This window comes from Kogia breviceps, chromosome 7, assembly GCF_026419965.1.
Source record: "Kogia breviceps isolate mKogBre1 chromosome 7, mKogBre1 haplotype 1, whole genome shotgun sequence".
Classification (NCBI taxonomy): domain Eukaryota; kingdom Metazoa; phylum Chordata; class Mammalia; order Artiodactyla; family Physeteridae; genus Kogia; species Kogia breviceps.
This window is the reverse complement of record NC_081316.1, coordinates 94,654,118-94,666,876: the sequence shown is the minus strand read 5'-3', so window position 1 is coordinate 94,666,876 and position 12,759 is coordinate 94,654,118.

Sequence of the window (12,759 nt, the reverse complement as noted above, 5' to 3'; positions counted from 1 at the left end):
GGCAGTAGCACCACACACAACTCCCAGAGAACAGAGACTTCCCAATCCGTGCGTGTTCTCTTCGAATGGAGAGGGTAGTTTGCAGTCTGCGAAGCACAGACATGGCCCACAGCGCTGCAGGAGTGCCATCTCCAAAGTGAATGGGAAGCTGCCCTCCCTCGAGTGGGTAAAAGCCTAACCACAGCCCTGAAAGCACGTCACCGTGTGCAAAAGAAGAACAGAAAACGGACATTTTTCCCTGCACGAAAAGGGCTCTTGGTTTCTCAAACGGAAAGACAAGCTGTCAGAAGTAAGTCAGTAGTGGAGAGAGGCAGAAGGCTGTACTTGGCAGAGGCTCGGGTAAGAGATTCCTCAAAGCAGCCCTCTCAAAGGGCATAGAAGCAGAAGCCTTCTCCAGCGGCCTATCCTCCAGAGTCTATCCACAAAAGGAACACCTTGAAGCTGGCTGCGAATGCACAGCTTAGGAGGAAAGCAGTACCCGCATGCTACGAATGTGATCTCTTGATGGTGCCCCAGAAAGGAACTCTGGCACTTGTACTTCCCAAGTGAGCTTAGCTGCACAACGTTTGCCCCACAGTGGCGAGCAGAAACATTGCTAGTGGCCAGTGAGCCACCCCATACACCGGGGCAGTAGCACCACACACAACTCCCAGAGAACAGAGACTTCCCAATCCGTGCGTGTTCTCTTCGAATGGAGAGGGTAGTTTGCAGTCTGCGAAGCACAGACATGGCCCACAGCGCTGCAGGAGTGCCATCTCCAAAGTGAATGGGAAGCTGCCCTCCCTCGAGTGGGTAAAAGCCTAACCACAGCCCTGAAAGCACGTCACCGTGTGCAAAAGAAGAACAGAAAACGGACATTTTTCCCTGCACGAAAAGGGCTCTTGCTTTCTCAAACGGAAAGACAAGCTGTCAGAAGTAAGTCAGTATTGGAGAGAGGCAGAAGGCTGTACTTGGCAGAGGCTAGGGTAAGAGGTTCCTCAAAGCAGCCCTCTCAAAGGGCATAGAAGCAGAGGCCTTCTCCAGCGGCCTCTCCACCAGAGTCTATCCACAAAAGGAACACCTTGAAGCTGGCTGCGAATGCACAGCTTAGGAGGAAAGCAGTACCCGCATGCTACGAATGTGATCTCTTGATGGTGCCCCAGAAAGGAACTCTGGCACTTGTACTTCCCAAGTGAGCTTAGCTGCACAACGTTTGCCCCACAGTGGCGAGCAGAAACATTGCTAGTGGCCAGTGAGCCACCCCATACACCGGGGCAGTAGCACCACACACAACTCCCAGAGAACAGAGACTTCCCAATCCGTGCGTGTTCTCTTCGAATGGAGAGGGTAGTTTGCAGTCTGCGAAGCACAGACATGGCCCACAGCGCTGCAGGAGTGCCATCTCCATACTGAATGGGAAGCTGCCCTCCCTCGAGTGGGTAAAAGCCTAACCACAGCCCTGAAAGCACGTCACCGTGTGCAAAAGAAGAACAGAAAAAGGACATTTTTCCCTGCACGAAAAGGGCTCTTGGTTTCTCAAACGGAAAGACAAGCTGTCAGAAGTAACTCAGTATTGGAGAGAGGCAGAAGGCTGTACGTGGCAGAGGCTAGGGTAAGAGGTTCCTCAAAGAAGCCTTCTCAAAGGGCAAAGAAGCAGAGGCCTTCTCCAGCGGCCTCTCCACCAGAGTCTATCCACAAAAGGAACACCTTGAAGCTGGCTGCGAATGCACATCTTAGGAGGAAAGCAGTACCCGCATGCTACGAATGTGATCTCTTGATGGTGCCCCAGAAAGGAACTCTGGCACTTGTACTTCCCAAGTGAGCTTAGCTGCACAACGTTTGCCCCACAGTGGAGAGCAGAAACATTGCTAGTGGCCAGTGAGCCACCCCATACACCGGGGCAGTAGCACCACACACATCTCCCAGAGAACAGAGACTTCCCAATCCGTGCGTGTTCTCTTCGAATGGAGAGGGTAGTTTACAGTCTGCGAAGCACAGTCATGACCCACAGCGCTGCAGGAGTGCCATCTCCAAAGTGAATGGGAAGCTGCCCTCCCTTGAGTGGGTAAAAGCCTAACCCAGGCCTGAAAGCACGTCACCGTGTGCAAAAGAAGAACAGAAAACGGACATTTTTCCCTGCACGAAAAGGGCTCTTGGTTTCTCAAACGGAAAGACAAGCTGTCAAAAGTAAGTCAGTATTGGAGAGAGGCAGAAGGCTGTACTTGCCAAAGGCTAGGGTAAGAGGTTCCTCAAAGCAGCCTTCTCAAAGGGCATAGAAGCAGAAGCCTTCTCCAGCGGCCTCTCCACCAGAGTCTATCCACAAAAGGAACACCTTGAAGCTGGCTGCGAATGCACAGCTGAGGAGGAAAGCAGTACCCGCATGCTATGAATGTGATCTCTTGATGGTGCCCCAGAAAGGAACTCTGGCACTTGTACTTCCCAAGTGAGCTTAGCTGCACAACGTTTTCCCCACAGTGGCGAGCAGAAACATTGCTAGTGGCCAGTGAGCCACCCCATACACCGGGGCTGTAGCACCACACACAACTCCCTGAGAACAGAGACTTCCCAATCCGTGCGTGTTCTCTTCGAATGGAGAGGGTAGTTTGCAGTCTGCGAAGCACAGACATGGCCCACAGCGCTGCAGGAGTGCCATCTCCAAAGTGAATGGGAAGCTGCCCTCCCTCGAGTGGGTAAAAGCCTAACCACAGCCCTGAAAGCACGTCACCGTGTGCAAAAGAAGAACAGAAAACGGACATTTTTCCCTGCACGAAAAGGGCTCTTGCTTTCTCAAACGGAAAGACAAGCTGTCAAAAGTAAGTCAGTATTGGAGAGAGGCAGAAGGCTGTACTTGGCACACGCTAGGGTAAGAGGTTCCTCAAAGAAGCCTTCTCAAAGGGCATAGAAGCAGAGGCCTTCTCCAGCGGCCTCTGCACCAGAGTCTATCCACAAAAGGAACACTTTGAAGCTGGCTGCGAATGCACAGCTTAGGAGGAAAGCAGTACCCGCATGCTACGAATGTGATCTCTTGATGGTGCCCCAGAAAGGAACTCTGGCACTTGTACTTCCCAAGTGAGCTTAGCTGCACAACGTTTGCCCCACAGTGGCGAGCAGAAACATTGCTAGAGGCGAGTGAGCCACCCCATACACCGGGGCAGTAGCACCACACACATCTCCCAGAGAACAGAGACTTCCCAATCCGTGCGTGTTCTCTTCGAATGGAGAGGGTAGTTTACAGTCTGCGAAGCACAGTCTTGGCCCACAGCGCTGAAGGAGTGCCATCTCCAAAGTGAATGGGAAGCTGCCGTCCCTCGAGTGGGTAAAAGCCTAAACCAGGCCTGAAAGCACGTCACCGTGTGCAAAAGAAGATTAGAAAACGGACATTTTTCCCTGCACGAAAAGGGCTCTTGGTTTCTCAAACGGAAAGACAAGCTGTCAAAAGTAAGTCAGTATTGGAGAGAGGCAGAAGGCTGTACTTGGCAGAGGCTAGGGTAAGAGGTTCCTCAAAGCAGCCTTCTCAAAGGGCATAGAAGCAGAAGCCTTCTCCAGCGGCCTCTCCACCAGAGTCTATCCACAAAAGGAACACCTTGAAGCTGGCTGCGAAAGCACAGCTGAGGAGGAAAGCAGTACCCGCATGCTACGAATGTGATCTCTTGATGGTGCCCCAGAAAGGAACTCTGGCACTTGTACTTCCCAAGTGAGCTTAGCTGCACAACGTTTGCCCCACAGTGGCGAGCAGAAACATTGCTAGTGGCCAGTGAGCCACCCCATACACCGGGGCAGTAGCACCACACACAACTCCCAGAGAACAGAGACTTCCCAATCCGTGCGTGTTCTCTTCGAATGGAGAGGGTAGTTTGCAGTCTGCGAAGCACAGACATGGCCCACAGCGCTGCAGGAGTGCCATCTCCAAAGTGAATGGGAAGCTGCCCTCCCTCGAGTGGGTAAAAGCCTAACCACAGCCCTGAAAGCACGTCACCTTGTGCAAAAGAAGAACAGAAAACGGACATTTTTCCCTGCACGAAAAGGGCTCTTGCTTTCTCAAACGGAAAGACAAGCTGTCAAAAGTAAGTCAGTATTGGAGAGAGGCAGAAGGCTGTACTTGGCACACGCTAGGGTAAGAGGTTCCTCAAAGAAGCCTTCTCAAAGGGCATAGAAGCAGAAGCCTTCTCCAGCGGCCTCTCCACCAGAGTCTATCCACATAAGGAACACCTTGAAGCTGGCTGCAAAATCACAGCTAAGGAGGAAAGCAGTACCCGCATGCTACGAATGTGATCTCTTGATGGTGCTCCAGAAAGGAACTCTGGCACTTGTACTTCCCAAGTGAGCTTAGCTGCACAACGTTTGCCCCACAGTGGCGAGCAGAAACATTGCTAGTGGCCAGTGAGCCACCCCATACACCGGGGCAGTAGCACCACACACAACTCCCAGAGAACAGAGACTTCCCAATCCGTGCGTGTTCTCTTCGAATGGAGAGGGTAGTTTGCAGTCTGCGAAGCACAGACATGGCCCACAGCGCTGCAGGAGTGCCATCTCCAAAGTGAATGGGAAGCTGCCCTCCCTCGAGTGGGTAAAAGCCTAACCACAGCCCTGAAAGCACGTCACCGTGTGCAAAAGAAGAACAGAAAACGGACATTTTTCCCTGCACGAAAAGGGCTCTTGGTTTCTCAAACGGAAAGACAAGCTGTCAGAAGTAAGTCAGTAGTGGAGAGAGGCAGAAGGCTGTACTTGGCAGAGGCTCGGGTAAGAGATTCCTCAAAGCAGCCCTCTCAAAGGGCATAGAAGCAGAAGCCTTCTCCAGCGGCCTATCCTCCAGAGTCTATCCACAAAAGGAACACCTTGAAGCTGGCTGCGAATGCACAGCTTAGGAGGAAAGCAGTACCCGCATGCTACGAATGTGATCTCTTGATGGTGCCCCAGAAAGGAACTCTGGCACTTGTACTTCCCAAGTGAGCTTAGCTGCACAACGTTTGCCCCACAGTGGCGAGCAGAAACATTGCTAGTGGCCAGTGAGCCACCCCATACACCGGGGCAGTAGCACCACACACAACTCCCAGAGAACAGAGACTTCCCAATCCGTGCGTGTTCTCTTCGAATGGAGAGGGTAGTTTGCAGTCTGCGAAGCACAGACATGGCCCACAGCGCTGCAGGAGTGCCATCTCCATAGTGAATGGGAAGCTGCCCTCCCTCGAGTGGGTAAAAGCCTAACCACAGCCCTGAAAGCACGTCACCGTGTGCAAAAGAAGAACAGAAAAAGGACATTTTTCCCTGCACGAAAAGGGCTCTTGGTTTCTCAAACGGAAAGACAAGCTGTCAGAAGTAACTCAGTATTGGAGAGAGGCAGAAGGCTGTACGTGGCAGAGGCTAGGGTAAGAGGTTCCTCAAAGAAGCCTTCTCAAAGGGCATAGAAGCAGAGGCCTTCTCCAGCGGCCTCTCCACCAGAGTCTATCCACAAAAGGAACACCTTGAAGCTGGCTGCGAATGCACATCTTAGGAGGAAAGCAGTACCCGCATGCTACGAATGTGATCTCTTGATGGTGCCCCAGAAAGGAACTCTGGCACTTGTACTTCCCAAGTGAGCTTAGCTGCACAACGTTTGCCCCACAGTGGAGAGCAGAAACATTGCTAGTGGCCAGTGAGCCACCCCATACACCGGGGCAGTAGCACCACACACATCTCCCAGAGAACAGAGACTTCCCAATCCGTGCGTGTTCTCTTCGAATGGAGAGGGTAGTTTACAGTCTGCGAAGCACAGTCATGACCCACAGCGCTGCAGGAGTGCCATCTCCAAAGTGAATGGGAAGCTGCCCTCCCTTGAGTGGGTAAAAGCCTAACCCAGGCCTGAAAGCACGTCACCGTGTGCAAAAGAAGAACAGAAAACGGACATTTTTCCCTGCACGAAAAGGGCTCTTGGTTTCTCAAACGGAAAGACAAGCTGTCAAAAGTAAGTCAGTATTGGAGAGAGGCAGAAGGCTGTACTTGCCAAAGGCTAGGGTAAGAGGTTCCTCAAAGCAGCCTTCTCAAAGGGCATAGAAGCAGAAGCCTTCTCCAGCGGCCTCTCCACCAGAGTCTATCCACAAAAGGAACACCTTGAAGCTGGCTGCGAATGCACAGCTGAGGAGGAAAGCAGTACCCGCATGCTATGAATGTGATCTCTTGATGGTGCCCCAGAAAGGAACTCTGGCACTTGTACTTCCCAAGTGAGCTTAGCTGCACAACGTTTTCCCCACAGTGGCGAGCAGAAACATTGCTAGTGGCCAGTGAGCCACCCCATACACCGGGGCTGTAGCACCACACACAACTCCCTGAGAACAGAGACTTCCCAATCCGTGCGTGTTCTCTTCGAATGGAGAGGGTAGTTTGCAGTCTGCGAAGCACAGACATGGCCCACAGCGCTGCAGGAGTGCCATCTCCAAAGTGAATGGGAAGCTGCCCTCCCTCGAGTGGGTAAAAGCCTAACCACAGCCCTGAAAGCACGTCACCGTGTGCAAAAGAAGAACAGAAAACGGACATTTTTCCCTGCACGAAAAGGGCTCTTGCTTTCTCAAACGGAAAGACAAGCTGTCAAAAGTAAGTCAGTATTGGAGAGAGGCAGAAGGCTGTACTTGGCACACGCTAGGGTAAGAGGTTCCTCAAAGAAGCCTTCTCAAAGGGCATAGAAGCAGAGGCCTTCTCCAGCGGCCTCTGCACCAGAGTCTATCCACAAAAGGAACACTTTGAAGCTGGCTGCGAATGCACAGCTTAGGAGGAAAGCAGTACCCGCATGCTACGAATGTGATCTCTTGATGGTGCCCCAGAAAGGAACTCTGGCACTTGTACTTCCCAAGTGAGCTTAGCTGCACAACGTTTGCCCCACAGTGGCGAGCAGAAACATTGCTAGAGGCGAGTGAGCCACCCCATACACCGGGGCAGTAGCACCACACACATCTCCCAGAGAACAGAGACTTCCCAATCCGTGCGTGTTCTCTTCGAATGGAGAGGGTAGTTTACAGTCTGCGAAGCACAGTCTTGGCCCACAGCGCTGAAGGAGTGCCATCTCCAAAGTGAATGGGAAGCTGCCGTCCCTCGAGTGGGTAAAAGCCTAAACCAGGCCTGAAAGCACGTCACCGTGTGCAAAAGAAGATTAGAAAACGGACATTTTTCCCTGCACGAAAAGGGCTCTTGGTTTCTCAAACGGAAAGACAAGCTGTCAAAAGTAAGTCAGTATTGGAGAGAGGCAGAAGGCTGTACTTGGCAGAGGCTAGGGTAAGAGGTTCCTCAAAGCAGCCTTCTCAAAGGGCATAGAAGCAGAAGCCTTCTCCAGCGGCCTCTCCACCAGAGTCTATCCACAAAAGGAACACCTTGAAGCTGGCTGCGAAAGCACAGCTGAGGAGGAAAGCAGTACCCGCATGCTACGAATGTGATCTCTTGATGGTGCCCCAGAAAGGAACTCTGGCACTTGTACTTCCCAAGTGAGCTTAGCTGCACAACGTTTGCCCCACAGTGGCGAGCAGAAACATTGCTAGTGGCCAGTGAGCCACCCCATACACCGGGGCAGTAGCACCACACACAACTCCCAGAGAACAGAGACTTCCCAATCCGTGCGTGTTCTCTTCGAATGGAGAGGGTAGTTTGCAGTCTGCGAAGCACAGACATGGCCCACAGCGCTGCAGGAGTGCCATCTCCAAAGTGAATGGGAAGCTGCCCTCCCTCGAGTGGGTAAAAGCCTAACCACAGCCCTGAAAGCACGTCACCTTGTGCAAAAGAAGAACAGAAAACGGACATTTTTCCCTGCACGAAAAGGGCTCTTGCTTTCTCAAACGGAAAGACAAGCTGTCAAAAGTAAGTCAGTATTGGAGAGAGGCAGAAGGCTGTACTTGGCACACGCTAGGGTAAGAGGTTCCTCAAAGAAGCCTTCTCAAAGGGCATAGAAGCAGAAGCCTTCTCCAGCGGCCTCTCCACCAGAGTCTATCCACATAAGGAACACCTTGAAGCTGGCTGCAAAATCACAGCTGAGGAGGAAAGCAGTACCCGCATGCTACGAATGTGATCTCTTGATGGTGCTCCAGAAAGGAACTCTGGCACTTGTACTTCCCAAGTGAGCTTAGCTGCACAACGTTTGCCCCACAGTGGCGAGCAGAAACATTGCTAGTGGCCAGTGAGCCACCCCATACACCGGGGCAGTAGCACCACACACAACTCCCAGAGAACAGAGACTTCCCAATCCGTGCGTGTTCTCTTCGAATGGAGAGGGTAGTTTGCAGTCTGCGAAGCACAGACATGGCCCACAGCGCTGCAGGAGTGCCATCTCCAAAGTGAATGGGAAGCTGCCCTCCCTCGAGTGGGTAAAAGCCTAACCACAGCCCTGAAAGCACGTCACCGTGTGCAAAAGAAGAACAGAAAACGGACATTTTTCCCTGCACGAAAAGGGCTCTTGGTTTCTCAAACGGAAAGACAAGCTGTCAGAAGTAAGTCAGTAGTGGAGAGAGGCAGAAGGCTGTACTTGGCAGAGGCTCGGGTAAGAGATTCCTCAAAGCAGCCCTCTCAAAGGGCATAGAAGCAGAAGCCTTCTCCAGCGGCCTATCCTCCAGAGTCTATCCACAAAAGGAACACCTTGAAGCTGGCTGCGAATGCACAGCTTAGGAGGAAAGCAGTACCCGCATGCTACGAATGTGATCTCTTGATGGTGCCCCAGAAAGGAACTCTGGCACTTGTACTTCCCAAGTGAGCTTAGCTGCACAACGTTTGCCCCACAGTGGCGAGCAGAAACATTGCTAGTGGCCAGTGAGCCACCCCATACACCGGGGCAGTAGCACCACACACAACTCCCAGAGAACAGAGACTTCCCAATCCGTGCGTGTTCTCTTCGAATGGAGAGGGTAGTTTGCAGTCTGCGAAGCACAGACATGGCCCACAGCGCTGCAGGAGTGCCATCTCCAAAGTGAATGGGAAGCTGCCCTCCCTCGAGTGGGTAAAAGCCTAACCACAGCCCTGAAAGCACGTCACCGTGTGCAAAAGAAGAACAGAAAACGGACATTTTTCCCTGCACGAAAAGGGCTCTTGCTTTCTCAAACGGAAAGACAAGCTGTCAGAAGTAAGTCAGTATTGGAGAGAGGCAGAAGGCTGTACTTGGCAGAGGCTAGGGTAAGAGGTTCCTCAAAGCAGCCCTCTCAAAGGGCATAGAAGCAGAGGCCTTCTCCAGCGGCCTCTCCACCAGAGTCTATCCACAAAAGGAACACCTTGAAGCTGGCTGCGAATGCACAGCTTAGGAGGAAAGCAGTACCCGCATGCTACGAATGTGATCTCTTGATGGTGCCCCAGAAAGGAACTCTGGCACTTGTACTTCCCAAGTGAGCTTAGCTGCACAACGTTTGCCCCACAGTGGCGAGCAGAAACATTGCTAGTGGCCAGTGAGCCACCCCATACACCGGGGCAGTAGCACCACACACAACTCCCAGAGAACAGAGACTTCCCAATCCGTGCGTGTTCTCTTCGAATGGAGAGGGTAGTTTGCAGTCTGCGAAGCACAGACATGGCCCACAGCGCTGCAGGAGTGCCATCTCCATAGTGAATGGGAAGCTGCCCTCCCTCGAGTGGGTAAAAGCCTAACCACAGCCCTGAAAGCACGTCACCGTGTGCAAAAGAAGAACAGAAAAAGGACATTTTTCCCTGCACGAAAAGGGCTCTTGGTTTCTCAAACGGAAAGACAAGCTGTCAGAAGTAACTCAGTATTGGAGAGAGGCAGAAGGCTGTACGTGGCAGAGGCTAGGGTAAGAGGTTCCTCAAAGAAGCCTTCTCAAAGGGCATAGAAGCAGAGGCCTTCTCCAGCGGCCTCTCCACCAGAGTCTATCCACAAAAGGAACACCTTGAAGCTGGCTGCGAATGCACATCTTAGGAGGAAAGCAGTACCCGCATGCTACGAATGTGATCTCTTGATGGTGCCCCAGAAAGGAACTCTGGCACTTGTACTTCCCAAGTGAGCTTAGCTGCACAACGTTTGCCCCACAGTGGAGAGCAGAAACATTGCTAGTGGCCAGTGAGCCACCCCATACACCGGGGCAGTAGCACCACACACATCTCCCAGAGAACAGAGACTTCCCAATCCGTGCGTGTTCTCTTCGAATGGAGAGGGTAGTTTACAGTCTGCGAAGCACAGTCATGACCCACAGCGCTGCAGGAGTGCCATCTCCAAAGTGAATGGGAAGCTGCCCTCCCTTGAGTGGGTAAAAGCCTAACCCAGGCCTGAAAGCACGTCACCGTGTGCAAAAGAAGAACAGAAAACGGACATTTTTCCCTGCACGAAAAGGGCTCTTGGTTTCTCAAACGGAAAGACAAGCTGTCAAAAGTAAGTCAGTATTGGAGAGAGGCAGAAGGCTGTACTTGCCAAAGGCTAGGGTAAGAGGTTCCTCAAAGCAGCCTTCTCAAAGGGCATAGAAGCAGAAGCCTTCTCCAGCGGCCTCTGCACCAGAGTCTATCCACAAAAGGAACACCTTGAAGCTGGCTGCGAATGCACAGCTGAGGAGGAAAGCAGTACCCGCATGCTATGAATGTGATCTCTTGATGGTGCCCCAGAAAGGAACTCTGGCACTTGTACTTCCCAAGTGAGCTTAGCTGCACAACGTTTTCCCCACAGTGGCGAGCAGAAACATTGCTAGTGGCCAGTGAGCCACCCCATACACCGGGGCTGTAGCACCACACACAACTCCCTGAGAACAGAGACTTCCCAATCCGTGCGTGTTCTCTTCGAATGGAGAGGGTAGTTGGCAGTCTGCGAAGCACAGACATGGCCCACAGCGCTGCAGGAGTGCCATCTCCAAAGTGAATGGGAAGCTGCCCTCCCTCGAGTGGGTAAAAGCCTAACCACAGCCCTGAAAGCACGTCACCGTGTGCAAAAGAAGAACAGAAAACGGACATTTTTCCCTGCACGAAAAGGGCTCTTGGTTTCTCAAACGGAAAGACAAGCTGTCAGAAGTAAGTCAGTATTGGAGAGAGGCAGAAGGCTGTACTTGGCAGAGGCTAGGGTAAGAGGTTCCTCAAAGCAGCCCTCTCAAAGGGCATAGAAGCAGAGGCCTTCTCCAGCGGCCTCTCCTCCAGAGTCTATCCACAAAAGGAACACCTTGAAGCTGGCTGCGAATGCACATCTTAGGAGGAAAGCAGTACCCGCATGCTACGAATGTGATCTCTAGATGGTGCCCCAGAAAGGAACTCTGGCACTTGTACTTCCCAAGTGAGCTTAGCTGCACAACGTTTGCCCCACAGTGGCGAGCAGAAACATTGCTAGTGGCCAGTGAGCCACCCCATACACCGGGGCAGTAGCACCACACACAACTCCCAGAGAACAGAGACTTCCCAATCCGTGCGTGTTCTCTTCGAATGGAGAGGGTAGTTTGCAGTCTGCGAAGCACAGACATGGCCCACAGCGCTGCAGGAGTGCCATCTCCAAAGTGAATGGGAAGCTGCCCTCCCTCGAGTGGGTAAAAGCCTAACCACAGCCCTGAAAGCACGTCACCGTGTGCAAAAGAAGAACAGAAAACGGACATTTTTCCCTGCACGAAAAGGGCTCTTGCTTTCTCAAACGGAAAGACAAGCTGTCAGAAGTAAGTCAGTATTGGGGAGAGGCAGAAGGCTGTACTTGCCAGAGGCTAGGGTAAGAGGTTCCTCAAAGCAGCCTTCTCAACGGGCATAGAAGCAGAAGCTTTCTCCAGCGGCCTCTCCACCAGAGTCTATCCACAAAAGGAACACCTTGAAGGTGGCTGCGAATGCACCGATTAGGAGGAAAGCAGTACCCGCATGCTACGAATGTGATCTCTTGATGGTGCCCCAGAAAGGAACTCTGGCACTTGTACTTCCCAAGTGAGCTTAGCTGCACAACGTTTGCCCCACAGTGGCGAGCAGAAACATTGCTAGTGGCCAGTGAGCCACCCCATACACCGGGGCAGTAGCACCACACACAACTCCCAGAGAACAGAGACTTCCCAATCCGTGCGTGTTCTCTTCGAATGAAGAGGGTAGTTTGCAGTCTGCGAAGCACAGACATGGCCCACAGCGCTGCAGGAGTGCCATCTCCAAAGTGAATGGGAAGCTGCCCTCCCTCGAGTGGGTAAAAGCCTAACCACAGCCCTGAAAGCACGTCACCGTGTGCAAAAGAAGAACAGAAAACGGACATTTTTCCCTGCACGAAAAGGGCTCTTGCTTTCTCAAACGGAAAGACAAGCTGTCAGAAGTAAGTCAGTATTGGGGAGAGGCAGAAGGCTGTACGTGGCAGAGGCTAGGGTAAAAGGTTCCGCAAAGAAGCCTTCTCAAAGGGCATAGAAGCAGAGGCCTTCTCCAGCGGCCTCTCCACCAGAGTCTATCCACAAAATGAACACCTCGAAGCTGGCTGCGAATGCACAGCTTAGGAGGAAAGCAGTACCCGCATGCTACGAATGTGATCTCTTGATGGTGCCCCAGAAAGGAACTCTGGCACTTGTACTTCCCAAGTGAGCTTAGCTGCACAACGTTTGCCCCACAGTGGAGAGCAGAAACATTGCTAGTGGCGAGTGAGCCACCCCATACACCGGGGCAGTAGCACCACACACATCTCCCAGAGAACAGAGACTTCCCAATCCGTGCGTGTTCTCTTCGAATGGAGAGGGTAGTTTACAGTCTGCGAAGCACAGTTACGGCCCACAGCGCTGTAGGAGTGCCATCTCCAAAGTGAATGGGAAGCTGCCCTCCCTCGAGTGGGTAAAAGCCTAACCCAGGCCTGAAAGCACGTCACCGTGTGCAAAAGAAGAACAGAAAACGGACATTTTTCCCTGCACG